Source organism: Vulpes vulpes, chromosome 10 (genome assembly GCF_048418805.1).
Source record: "Vulpes vulpes isolate BD-2025 chromosome 10, VulVul3, whole genome shotgun sequence".
In the NCBI taxonomy this organism is placed as follows: Eukaryota; Metazoa; Chordata; class Mammalia; order Carnivora; family Canidae; genus Vulpes; species Vulpes vulpes.
The window spans coordinates 23,764,984-23,778,905 of NC_132789.1; the positions used below are offsets into that span (position 1 = coordinate 23,764,984).

Genomic DNA, 13,922 nt, shown 5'->3' on the forward strand with positions numbered 1-13,922 from the left:
GCTTCATGCGGGGATCCCGACATGCGACTTGATCCTGCAACCACAGGTTCACAACCCAAGCCAAAGGCAAATGCTCAACCGCTGAGCCACCCAGGCGTCCCTCCACTCTAACTTTGTAGGGCAAAAGGCAGCCAGAGACAAATATAAATGAATGGGCGTGGGTATATTCTAATAAAACTTTATGGACAATGAAATTTGAAAATTTCATATAATTTTTATATGTCACAAAATATTATTCTTTTTATTGTTTTCAATCATTTAAAAATTTAAAAACCATTCCTAGCTCATGAGCTATACAAAACCAGGGAGTGGACCAGATTGGGCCTGTGTACTTTTCCAAGTCCTGCCCTAGGTCCATATGTATTGATTTTTTTCCAGTGTTCACTGGTCGGGAAAGGTGAAAAGTAGGATTGTTTTTGGTGAATAAATGAACCCTTTACATTTTCCTATTATAATTTTAAGAGACATACAGGAAAATTGGTTAAAATGGTAAATTTTATGTATATTTTACCACAATTTAAAAAAAAGATGAGGGGAAGTTCATGTACATACATTTAGATCCTTAATAATAATTTAGAAATGCTTTAAAAAGATTCAGTATGGTTCAGTGTGTGCTACATACAGAAAATAGTGTCTGCCTTGGAACTGGCCCATGGTTTGTTCAACTATGCAGATGTTGCTTTGGAGCAAACGATTGAGAGATCTGTTTCTCAGAGGAAAGCCCAGGCAGCAGGTGGCACCAGCCTGAGACACAGAAAAACAGCCAGGAAGATTTAAAAAAAAAAAAAAAAAAAAGAAGAAGAAGAAGAAGAAGAAAACAAACTTCTATCACTTTCCTAAACAGTTGCATTTTATTTCCATGGTTCTGTCGTCATTTTTAAAATGGCCTTAAAAAACAACAATGTGCTTAGCATGGCTGATTATTTTGTTTTAATTAAAACATTTTTGAAAAAACAAAATGAAGCATTCAAACATACCAAGTTGATTGTGTCTGTACTGTGGAACAGTTAATGCAAAACACTTGAGAGAGGCCGGAAGTTTGGATTTGTAGCCTTTGCCTGAGTTTTTGCCTCCTCTAGGACAACAGAGGAAGATATGAATGTGTCCCTTAGAAAACTACCTGTGGAATTGTTTTTTTGTTTTTGTTTTTGTTTTTGTTTTTTTACCTGTGGAGTTTTTAAGATGAGATCTCCAGCCCCCTGATGCCACTTAGCAGGTTAGTTTCTGACTGGCTGACAGTGCAGCCCCTGCGTGGGGCAGAACAATGGCTGACATTCCTTCCATATTCAGTTTGATCTGGAGAGTCCAGCTGGAACCTGGAAGTGTTAGACCGGGAGGAGCAGCCCTAGTTCACTCTGTATTTCCCCTCTCTGTTGTCTTCAGTGTCTTCTCAAGATAGCAGTGGCTTCTTCCCCAGACATCACCTCTGAGACATTATCCTGGATTCAGACTGAAAATAGAAAGGAGAGAGGCCATTGTGGAAATGGAGGGTGGGTGCCCATACTTGTCAAAAATAGACATTATACAGAAATTTGCCTTCTTCTCTAAGGAAATCTCTCACTCCCTGCCCACCCCCCCCCCACCCCCCTTTTGGTTCTTCTTCCTAAGGAAATACCTCCCTAGCCTGGACTTGCAACAGTTTATTTTTCTTTTTACAATTTTATTTTTAAGTAATCTCTACACCCAGTGTGGGGCTCGAACTTACAACCCCAAGATCAAGAGTCATACGCTTCACCTACTAACCTAGCTGGGCGTTCTGGACTTGCAACAGTTTGAAGAGAAATGAAGTTAGGTGCTAGGAAGCACCTGGCAGACAAAAGATTTTAGGCCACCTAACATGCAAGGTTGCCTTTATTCCTCCTAATTACAACAGGACCCTCTAGGGGCTGCCCCTCTGTTAGGCCCAGCTTCTAGTTTCTCTTGCCACTGATTTAATCCTTGGCAAGTCGCCAAAGCATTAAACTTTTATTGTTCAATTTACCACAAGGGCGGGCCCTGCTTCTAGTGGGCTGAGGAGGCTGCAGCCGTTTCCAAACCCGAGTGTCACACCACATTAGCAACTTCAGACTTTGAGGGCTGGATTTCTTTCAGTTTGGTTAGATTCTTGGTTAAAACCAGAACAGTATACTCACACTCAAAGTCTGAAAGCTAGGAAATAGTAAAAACAGCATAAGCAACTTTTAAAGATGATTCAAAATGGTTGCAGCATCAGCATGTAGAACTAACTCTGCATGGTTTCTTTATGCCTTCCAAACAGATATGTTAAATGACTGTCCACGTTCCTTGGTGGCCTAAAGTTACATGAAAACATGGCGACCAAGTGGTCCTCTTCTACAAGGTAGCGATCATTAACCAGTGCCATCACAGTATGTAAATTACTTGCTGCTGTTCAATCTATAAAAATTCGTCTTCAAAGAAGATTATTGGGCTGGTAAAAATATTTTTAATAATGACCACAGAAGCCATATTTGTTTTTCTTTGATGTTCTTCTGAAGACTCTTCTGGTTTTAATCAGATTGTTCCCACATAAAATACAGTGGAAATCTACAATAATAAAATCCCTATTCCTATGTCTATGGGGAAATAAACAGGATGGGGACTGTCCTTTTAAGGGGTTTTCCCCTTCCCTTGCCCCAGACTCAAAGCCTCTATTACTGGTGGGTGTTTTGGCATCAGTTAAGGGCCTTCAATCCTTCCCTCCCTCCATGTTTTGCTCTTTCATTAAAGTGTTTCTGTTGTCTAATTATATCCTTTCAATCAAATTAGAGACTGCAGCATCTGGTGAGGGCCGTAACTGCCGCCATCTGCACCTCGTATATACAGGCCTTTTCAGCTGAGAATCACTCAACTTCCAAATGGCAGGAAGAGATTTGGAAAAAGTTTAGTTGGAAGGGAGGTTAACTTAAAAGGAACATCTTCAAAGGCTGGGTATGACGCCCTGCTTGCTATGATGTGTGCATAGCCATGCAGAGCTTCATTGGTTTGGCTCACCAAATATTCTTCTCTAGCACTTGTGGCAGATGAAGGGTTTTTGATTGTCTTAGCTGAAATGACTAGGCCTCTTATCCTTATTATGGGCTTAAGGGGGCCCTGGGTGAGCTGAGAATTTCTCCCTTGAGAAGAATCTTTTGTTACGTGACCACTGGTTAATGGATATAACACTTTCTGTTTATTTGACCATTTCTTCTAAATCAGTGGTTTCAACTGGAGGAGGTTTTGCCCCCTGGAGACATTTGGCAATATCTGAAAACTTTTTTTTTTTTTTTTTTTTTTTTTTAAAGAGAGAGAGAGAGAGTAGGGGATGGCCAGAGGGAGAGAGAGAATCTTGAATAGGTTCAAGCTGGGCGTGGAGCCCAACCCCGGGCTCAAGCACAACCCTGAGATCATGACTTGAGCAGAAACTAAGAGTTGGATCCTTAACTGACTGAGCCACCCTAGGCACCCCAAAAGATTTTATTTTGAGAGAGAGAAAAATCATGAGTGGGGGAAGGGGGAGGGAGAAAGAGGGGATCCCAAGCCAATTCTCCGCTGAGCTGAAATCATGAGTGGGACATTTAACTGAGTCACCTGGGTGCCCCTAATATCTGGAAACATTTTTGATTGTCACAACTCAGGGTGGGGTGGGGTAGGATTTGCTACTGGCATGTAGCAGGTAGAGGCCAGGGATACTGCTAAACATCTTACAATGCATAGGATAGCCCTCCCTCATTGAACTGTTTGGCTCCAAATGTTAGTAGAGCTAAGGTTAAGAAACCCCATCCTAATTGTATTATTCTTTTGTACTTCCCTTCACTGTGACCTAGGAGAAGGCAACTCTAATCAACATCTTGTTTCACTCTTAAGAAAGTAGACTCTTTATTATCCATATCTGAATTCTCAAGTAAACATTTCTTACAGTGTTTTGGAAACCTAAGTGGCATAAGGATGCCTGAGATTCACCGTGTTTCTACTCTCCCTAGAGTATAATTGCCAGATTAAATACTAGACATTCAGTTAAATTCAAATATCAGATAATGAATATATATATATATATTTTTATAAATCTGTCTCATGTAGTATTTGGGAATAATTACCTTAAAAAGTTGTCACTTTAATCATTTTTATCTTGGGACCAACTAACAAGTGCCTACCACATGCCTACAGTATGCCCAGCATCTCTGACTAGGACTCGTTCCTGTGCCAATTCATAAAAGACCACAACTTTGTTGCTTTAGATTTTACTTTAAAGATGTGCTCTAAGGATATGCTGTTGACCTGCTATTCAGTTCCCAACTCAAGAATTCTTATATTATTTGGCCATCCCATATCAACCAAGGGAAGCTAAATAGCCCACAGCCTAGCTTCCATGGAGTGTTGGCTGCCCTCCAGGGCTCCATTATATGGGAACTTTCTTGCTATCTGAAATTAACAATAGGGCATAGGCAATACTGATGAAACTTGTCCAGAAGCTGGATTATGTCAGTTTGTTTTATCCCCTTTAATACTAGTTGAGAGTTTCAGAGAATGTGAAATAGGGTTGGTCAAGAGATGGTGAGGCAAAGTGGATTTGTGCCAAGTGTCTCCTTGCTTAAAGCAAACTCAGAATATAAAAATGTATATTTTCATTATAGAGGGGGTTGATTATCCCTTTTACAAATAGCTTTGCCATGGATTTCCTTTTAATAGCAGATTTCTCTGGTTTAAGTAGCAAGTACTTGATTTACCTACTTTCCTGGAACTTCTCATATTCTCATAGGTCATTGCTAGGTAAGTCATGATTGGCTAGCCTAGAGTCCTGAGTTGGTGAGGAAACCAGGGCACTCTAAATATGTTTATAATGCATTTCCCCCCCAATTTCCCCATATACTTGCTTCCTTCATTCAGCTAATATTTGCCAGTCACATTCTGAGTGGTCTGTACTTGCTATTGATACAAAGATGAGTGAGGTGCTAGTGGAAGCAGGGCCAGATGCTTCTTGAGCAGTTAAAGTTCAAGGAGATCAAGTCTGACCAGGCTGTGGCAGCATGCACTGAGGGACCTGTCTTAGAGCCCCCAGTTCCGACAGGAGTGTATTGCTATCTGATCTAGACACTGACCTTTCAAGTAGTGTTCCATCTTTTTGTCTTGTTTTTGTTTCCTTTAGAGTTGATTCATAAGGCACTAAGTTATTGTCCATCAGAGAACTGAATTTTGAGCTTTAAAACATAAACTTCCTGTTTCCTTATGTGAAAACTATGTTTATTGTGAAATTTCATGATTGAAGTAGATCCATTTGTACTCAAATATACGGATAGATACCATCATCAAAGTATGATACCATCACCAAAGTATGTTCTGGTGGTATTGGCAATAAAATCCATGTTTAATTCATTAAACTTAAGTTCTGAGCTGAGGACTTCTGTCTGAGTGTGTCCATTCTTTCACTGAGGCTTGGCCTTATCTCTCTGTATATGTTATAGAGCTAGATTCTTTCTCAGAAGCTATCTTTTGGTCTTTAATCTGATGATTGTATAGTTTTTTTGTTCTTTTTTTTTTTTTTTTAATATCCTAAAGCACTACTGCATACTTGATTTAAATTTCTCAAGCACTACTGCATTTTCATGGTGACTGTTGCTGGCAGAAACACATGTCCTTCACAGTGGCAACCATGGCATGTTCTCAGGTGGGTCCTGCCTGGGTAGGAGTGGAGCATATTCAAGATGAGAGCCAGATGGGGAAAAAAATGGTTGGTACCCAAGCAGCACTGCATTCTGGGTTGTTTTTCAGTTTTTTATATAACTAACAATAAGGACTCCTCTCTACAGTGTTTTCACCAGTCTTCTGAACTTAAACCTCTGGTCTTATATTTACAGTAGGTTCAGTTTTCTTGGAATAGTCCTTTTTTTTTTTAAGAACTTTTAAAAATTTTTTTTAAAGATTTTATTTATTTATTCATAAGAGACATACACACAGAGAGAGGCAGAGACACGGGCAGAGGGAGAAGCAGTCTCCATGCAGGGAGCCCAACGTGGGACTCGATCCCGGGTCTCCAGGATCAGGCCCTGGACTGAAGGCAGGCGCTAAACCGCTGAGCCACTCAGGGATCCCTAGAATGATTATTTTTATAGTAATTCTACTTTGGGCAAAAGTACAGCTTGTTCTATGGTCATTTCAACTGTTTAATACATATCCCCCCCAAAAAAAAATTCAAAAAAAAATACATAGCCCAAGAACATGATATGTGAATGTCTATCTTGAATTTAGATGACTGAATTTACAGCTGATTGAGTTTATTTACAGTTTTTGAAAAGAAACTAAGGTAAATTAATTATAAAACAACATGTTTTCACAGTATCCTTTAACAAATTTTTATTATGGGAAATTTAAAACATGTGCAAAAATAGAAGAATGTAGGGAAGTCATGTGTATCCATGTCCCAATTTTCATGATTATCAACCATGGCCAATATTATTTCGTGTGTACCTTCTTCATCTTCCCAACTAGATTATTTTGTAACAAATCTCAGACATACCATCTTATCTGTAAGTATTTCAATACGTATCTCTAAATGAACTCTTTTCAAAAACATAGTAACAATACGTTACCATCATAACACTTAGAAGGACTAATAATAATTCCTTAATGTCATCAAGTATTCAGTCAGTAATCAGTGTTCAAATTCTCCTGGTTGTCTCATCAGTTGTTTTACAGTTTAACTCGGGATCTAAACCAGGTAACAAGAGTCTCTATTAACTTAGAGGATTCCCCTCTTTTTCTTTTTTCTTTATAATTTATTAGTTGAAGATGTGGTTTCTTTTAAGGAAGAAAGAGTACTTAAGTACCTTTTTGATGGATTCAGGGCCCACATTGAAGGTGAGTTACTTTTTTTTTTTTTTTTTTTTTTTTACCAAAGAATTGTCACATGCATTAGAGAAACATGTAAAATTAGAGAATTTTATTTTATTGTATTTTCATAAGATTTTATTTTTAAGTAACCTCTACACCCAACATGGGGGTTGAACTCAGAACCCTGAGATCAAGAGTCACATGCTCTAATAACTGAGCCAGCCAGGTGCCCTAAAATTAGAGAATTTTAAGGTTGGAAGAGATTTTGAGCTATCAGTACACTCCAGTCACATCATCCTAGATTTTTGAACTTCAGTTCCATTATGATAGAATCTTGAAATTTGAGTTTAAATTGAAGGGATATTGAGACCATCTGTCTCAAACCCCATTGTTTCACAAGTGAAGAAACAGGCCTCAAGTGTCCAGGTGATTTGCTTAAACCACACAGTGTCAGCTAGTTATCTGGTGTCCTTTCTCTTTACATACTGTGTATACTGAGAACCTCCTTCCCCAATTATCCTTTCTCTAGATCTGATAACCTATGTCTATATGATCATGGGAATCACTGCTCTTACCACAGCCATCTTGAGGTAGGAAAATGTTGGGTACTACTGCCTTCCCACAGTCATGTGTCTCTTTACTCTTTACTTCAGGGCTCCACATAACTGAAATAAGCATTCCTGTAGTGCTTTTGAGTGTCTGTGTGCAAAAGGCAGTTTTTCCCAGGAGCATGAACTTTGAAGATGTATCTACAAGTTCCCAGTGGACACCAATCTATACCAGAAATCCAGCAGAGTAGTAGTTGTGTTGAGCAGACATCTGACAATACTGTTATATTGCCCTCCAAATATTAAAAGGAGCTTTTTCCACATAAGCCTTGTATTTCTTTTTTTTTTTTTTAAGCCTTGTATTTCTATAATTCTACTCACTTACTAGCTTTTAGAGATATTTTTAAAGGAACAGAAGATATTCCCATTGGAAAATGTTTTTACTGTCTTATTTTAAGATGCCATAATTGAGTTTAGTGTTTATTGATTCATGTTGATTCCAAACTGGGTCAAAACCAACTGAATTCTTCCAACATAGAATCACTAGAGATGCTGATGTGGTCCTTAACAGACACTTAACTTTGATGAATTAAAAACAGCAACTCTCACAGACATCATGAATAGAGATCCAACTAGTAATTCTACCAGAAAACTAGGAATATTCTAGAGTCACTATGAGAACATTTTTCTGTTTCTCAATAGTATGGTTTCAGACAAATAGTGTAATTAGAAATGATCTAGTTTTAGAGACTCTTTGAGAACATATTCTTCAACTTTATTAAATCTTATCAAGGAGCAGAATGTCATTTGGTTAACTGCTGCTTTCCTACCACTGTCTCATATGTCAAGTTTTAATTATTTTAAAAGAATGTCTCATTATAATGTTTTAAGCATGAATTTTAAAAATACTGTGCATGTACAAGCTGCCAGAGTTAAATTGCCTGGGACTGTATTAACTTAACATTTTCCTTACTTATAATAAGTACAAATATTTCTTTTTAAAGATTTGTTTATTTATTTTGAGAGAGAATACTTGTGTGTGCAAGCAGAGGGAGGGGCAGAGGGAGAGAGAGAATCTCCAGTAGACTCCTCGATGAGTATGAAGTCCAACTGCGGGTTCCGTCTTATGACGCTGAGATTATGACCTGAGCCTAAACCAGGAGTTGGACACTGAACCAACTGAGCTACCCACGTGCCCCAAGTACAGATATTGGGTCATATAATTCATTAGAACATATAAACAAAGATGTGTTTCATCATACTTACAATTGATATTTTGATTAGGAAAAATTTATTTACTTCATTATCTCTCCCCGCCCCCAACCTTACTTCTTATTCATTGAATGCGTGGATTCAGCACAGAACTCACACTATATATATTTTCTATCCTGATGGTATCCTGATGGTGATGGTACCCTGAAAACTTTAAACAGAATTACAATAAGATGAAATGTATCTACTCTGATTATATTGCCTTGTATAGATAACTATTTTTGTGGACCAGAATGAAATATATGATCAGGATGGTCTCAAATGTATAATAAATTTGATTTTTTTTAAAAAAAATTATAATTACATAATAATAATAATTTATTTGGCACCTATTTGCACATCCTCCAATTCTTCCAGTTGCCCTGAGCTGTAGTTAACCTAATCCCCCATTTTATAAGTGAGGAAATGGAGGCTCAAAAAGGTTAGCTGAGTACCTATAGCTTGTAAACCAAGTAAGTCTCCCTAACCACACTTTCCAAACTGTACCACATTGTTGTTAGAAGCTTTCCATGCAAAACAGTATTCGATTTAAACTATTCCATAACCCTTGAAATTAAATATTCAATCCTATAAGTTTCTGTGTGTGTCTGTGTATTCCTTAGCTAACACTTATTTAGGGGGTCCTTAGACTTCATGGATCTTGGGGCTACATAGAAGGTCTTAAGAGGTTCCATGAGTGCTTCTGAAATTGTAAATGTTGTGTATGTGGTATTTGTTTGAGGAGCAGGTCCCTATTTTTCATACAATTCTCCAAGAGGTAGACTGACTTTGAGAATTTTAATGTGGAAAATATTTTTTGGTATTTCTAGGTCTTCTATAGCTCATGCCTCTAAAATTATTGAAATCTTCAAATACTTTTACATACAGCATGTGAATATGTGAGATCCTATGGATTTTGAGGTATAAATATCAAAGTTTAGAATATATATGACATCAGGTATTTTCTTATTAACCAACCCTTCGAAATTCCAAGCATAACCAACAATAATAGCTTTAAAAGAGAAAGCTCCAGCTAGCTTTTATTAGCAATGAAGGACTATTGAGCTTTCACCCAAACATGAAGTCTTTGCCTACAGATCTTACTACCATGGACACGACCTCCAGGCCTTCATGGGGTAGCAGGTCCTACAGAAAATGGTTGGCATAAAATCATTTGCTCAAGATCCACAACCACAGGTTTGATTATCCTAATGTGATTCTACTTATCTCCAGGGAATTTTCAATAAAATTAGCATCTCCAATTTAAAAAATAAATGTCATATGCCATACTTTGGAGAATTTTGGTGATAGAGGAAAAGATAAAGAATTACCAACTTAGATGGGTGGAATTAGTGTTCTGGGCGCTCTGATGCCAGTCTCATCAAGGAAGTTTTCTGCTATATTGCTAAATTTCTGTCAGGCTTATGTTTAACTTGAGGGCTGTTTCCATTCAATCCCCATAACAAAACCTTCAGAGTTCTCCCATGGAGGGATAGGGTCAAACAGATGAATTCTGTAAGGTAATTGGGATCTAGCCAGAGAAAATGAGGAAATGAAGTTTCCTCAGTGTTCACAGTTTATTATTCCTTCTTCCTCCGACACCTTCTCCCTAGACTTCCGAGACGCACATACTCTTAGCTTTTCTCCCACTTCCCAAGCCGCACTTTCTCACTCATCAGTGCCAGGCCCTCCTCTTTCCCTGCCTGAAATGTTGCAGGGCCCCCGGAATCAGCCCCAGATGTCTTCTCTCTCCATACACAGTAATCCTGTTCTCTCCACACATCCATGCTGTTCCTGCCACATTTCTAGCTCCAGTCTCTCTTGGCCTCTTTCCTTAGCTCCTGGCTCATCAAGCCATCTACTTCCTGTGTATCTCCACCCAGTGTTCTGTAGGGTATCTAAGATTTAACCCATCCACAGCCAAACCCTGGGTTCCACTCAAGGTACTCTGCCCCTCTTGTGCCCTCTCCATTGTAGTAAATAGCATTTCCTCTCAGGCCCATGTCCTTGGGATTCTACTGACTCTTCTTTTTCTCAGACCCTATATTCAAAACCCCAGCAAATACTTTTGGCTCTGCCTTCAAAGCACATCCAGAATCCAGCCACTTTTCACCACCTTTCAGCCACCAGCCTGGTCCAGGCTATCCTTTCTAGCCCGTCTTTCTGCTATAACCACCTGTTTGATCTCCCCACTGAGTTCCTGCCTCTCTAAAGTTCTTCCTCTACCCAGAAGCTAGACAGTTGTTATAAAAGATAAGTCAGATCATGTAATTTCTCTGCTCAGAACCCTACACTGGCTTCCCTTTACACTCAGAACAAAAGCCAAAATCTGATTTATGTAATGCTCTAGACCTTGTGCATCCTGACCTGGCTTCTCTCCTCCCCCTCCTCTTCACTTCCCACCCACTCACCCTAATCCTGGTTAGAGGAGCTGCCTTTTAGTTCCCCAAACTTCCAAACATGCTGGGGCCCGCAGGAGTCTTCCATTTGCTGTGCCAATTGCCAGTACTGCTCTTCCCACATTGTCTCTATGGTTTTGTTTCCTCTTTTTTTTTTTTTTTTTTTTTTAAGATTTATTTATTTATTTATGATAGACGTAGAGAGAGAGAGGCAGAGACATAGGAGGAGGGAGAAGCAGGCTCCATGCTGGGAGCCTGACGTGGGACTCGATCCTGGGACTCCAGGATCGCGCCCTGGGCCAAAGGCAGGTGCTAAACCACTAAGCCACGCAGGGATCCCCCTGTTTCCTCTTTTTGACCTCATCCCTGCTCAAATGCCTCCTTCTCTCCAGGCCTTTTCTGGCCCACCCTCTCTAAAAGAGAGCCCCTGCCATTCAGTTTCCATCCCCTTACTCCATTTTTCCTTATAGTATTCCTCACTATCTGATATGAATTTGATTGGTTTGTTATAAGTGTGGATCCCCTGTTAGCGTGTAAGCTCCATGACTGCAGTGTTCACCAATATAGCCTTAGTGCTGTGAACAGTGCCAGACACATGGTATGTACTGAATCAATACTTGTTGAATGGATTAATAAATGATATTCTAGATATGAGATCTATCACCTTTGCTCATTCCCTTTCACCGAATGCCTAAATATACAGCTGGCCATGTCATATTTTATTTTTATTGGTTTAAGCCATATCTTACTTATCTAGCTAAAGCTTATATGTCAGTTTTACAGCAATAGACAATAAGGGAGGAGGGGTCCTTGCTATGCCCTTTGGTATTGTGATGAAATCAAGATGCGCACATCACTTTAATCCAGAATATTCACATTTGTTTTCCTTTTTTTTATTTTTATTTATTTATGATAGAGAGAGAGAGAGGCAGAGACATAGGCAGAGGGAGAAGCAGGCTCCATGCTCCAGGAGCCTGATGTGGGACTCGATTCCAGGTCTCCAGGATCGCGCCCTGGGCCAAAGGCAGGCACCAAACCACTGCGCCACCCCTGTTTTCCTTGTTTTTTTTTTTTTTCCACAATTGACATGCACTGGGCAAACCCATTAAAAAAATAATCATAAAATATGGTATATTCTCTGTTTCCCTAATGCATCTGAGAAGCAGATTTGAGTCTAGGAGAAACACTGAAGCAAACAAACCTGCACTTTGCTATTCCCCTCTCAGATGCCACATTATCCCCATTCACAGGACTGACAGGTGTGGATAGCCACCACATTCTTTTGTGTTACAAATCAAGTCATCTGAGCCTCTGGGAACACTGACCCCACCATCCTGCAAGTTGCTATCTATTCCTAAGGCCTTCCATTGGGTGGCTGGCCTTTCTGGCTCCCGGGCAACCCTTCAACCACTTGTGGTAGGAGATAAAAGATGTATTAACACATAGCAATTAAAATTCTAGCAATCGGCAAAAGATTGGCTTGATGCAGTTAGAATCATCTAGTCTAGTGTTTCCCAAGCCAAATTACTTAACAGAAGCACTTAGGCAGATTTTTAGAAATACAGGTTTCCAGGTCCCACTCTTACTCTGGAGTCGGGAGTCTCAAACTCTACACACACACAGAATATTTCTTCCTGTCTAGCAGATCATATATATTTCTAGTGATAATAAATGCTATGAAGCAAACATGAAAGACAAAAATCTAGGAGTGGAAATGGTGAAGATGGGTTTTTGAGGAGGTAACATTTAGTCTGCATTGGGAGGTATTAGGGGTAGAACATTTGGGTAGGAAGTAGTATGGTGTGTTTAGGGAATTAGAAACAGACCAGTGTGGCAGGAGCATAGCAAGTGACTAGAAGAGCTTAGGGTGCCGTGAAAGGAAAGGACTGGGGCCACATCACTGAGGCTTTGCAGGTAAGGATGAAGTGTTTGGGTTTTGTTCCCAGTGCTTACATTTTCCTGGGAACTTTGAGCACCGTGCAGAGAACAGATTGAAGGAGCATGGAAATAGAAGCTGTGAGTTCTGAACAAGGCTCTACTATCCTCTGATGGTGAGCAAGACTAAAGTAGTGGCACCTAAGATGGGAAAGAGAGGGCATTTTCAGGGTGTATATTTTAAGAAAGTCAACAGGATTTGCTGATGAGTGGGAAGTGTAGTAAGGGAAAGTATGGGGAAAGCAAGGATGATCTGAAGGGGTCCTTTTAGAGGCACTGTAGGGGGTGGTTGAGTGCCCCAGTTGCCCCAAATGTAAAATGGGATATTGAGGGATCTCCCCACCAGATTGGTAGGGAATTGATATTTATAAAACATTTAGAGCAGAGCTTGGCACATGGTAAAATACCACATAAGCATTACTGGTGCTGTGGACAATGGCAATTCATCCAAGGTCGCACAGCTGGCCAGCAGCAGGTCCAGGACAAGAAACCAGAGCTTTGCCTCTTGATTTGGTGTATTTTATGCTACACTAAGCTGCCTCCTTTGAACTTTTGTATTTATGCACACTCTGGTAGAGTGTTTGGTTGTTTTGGTACCTGATGAGTTGCACTGACTGTAACATATGAATGTCACACCAAGCATGATAAATTGCTATGATGTTCTGTGTGGCCTGGAAATCCAGGTTATTTTGGTTATCCATAAAACCGTGCTATTCCAGACAAAACAAAGGGCCCAGATCGAGGGAGGAAGGAGGTACAGGAAGAGAGATGGTTTGTGGATAGATTTTAAATATTAAAAGAAATATCTTCTAAAATGTAGATGTGCTCATGTTGTTCACATGCTTAGGTTGGAGCAGGCACATGCACTGCTCTGGAGACAGGGCTGAGTCCTTCATACCGGAAGTTACAGGTCAGTGCATGCCAGGGGAAGGAAAGAAAGAAAACTGAGAATGTCAGTGTAACTCCCCCAGATTGTCAGGTTCCT

The 13,922-nt window shown here is 39.8% G+C and overlaps 1 protein-coding gene across 2 annotated transcripts in view; it reads left to right on the forward strand.

The window, feature by feature from the left end:
• Nucleotides 1-13,922, forward strand: part of KREMEN1 (kringle containing transmembrane protein 1) — a 69,356-nt gene that overhangs the window by 4,690 nt on the left and 50,744 nt on the right. The gene's annotated exons all lie outside the window — the stretch shown is intronic.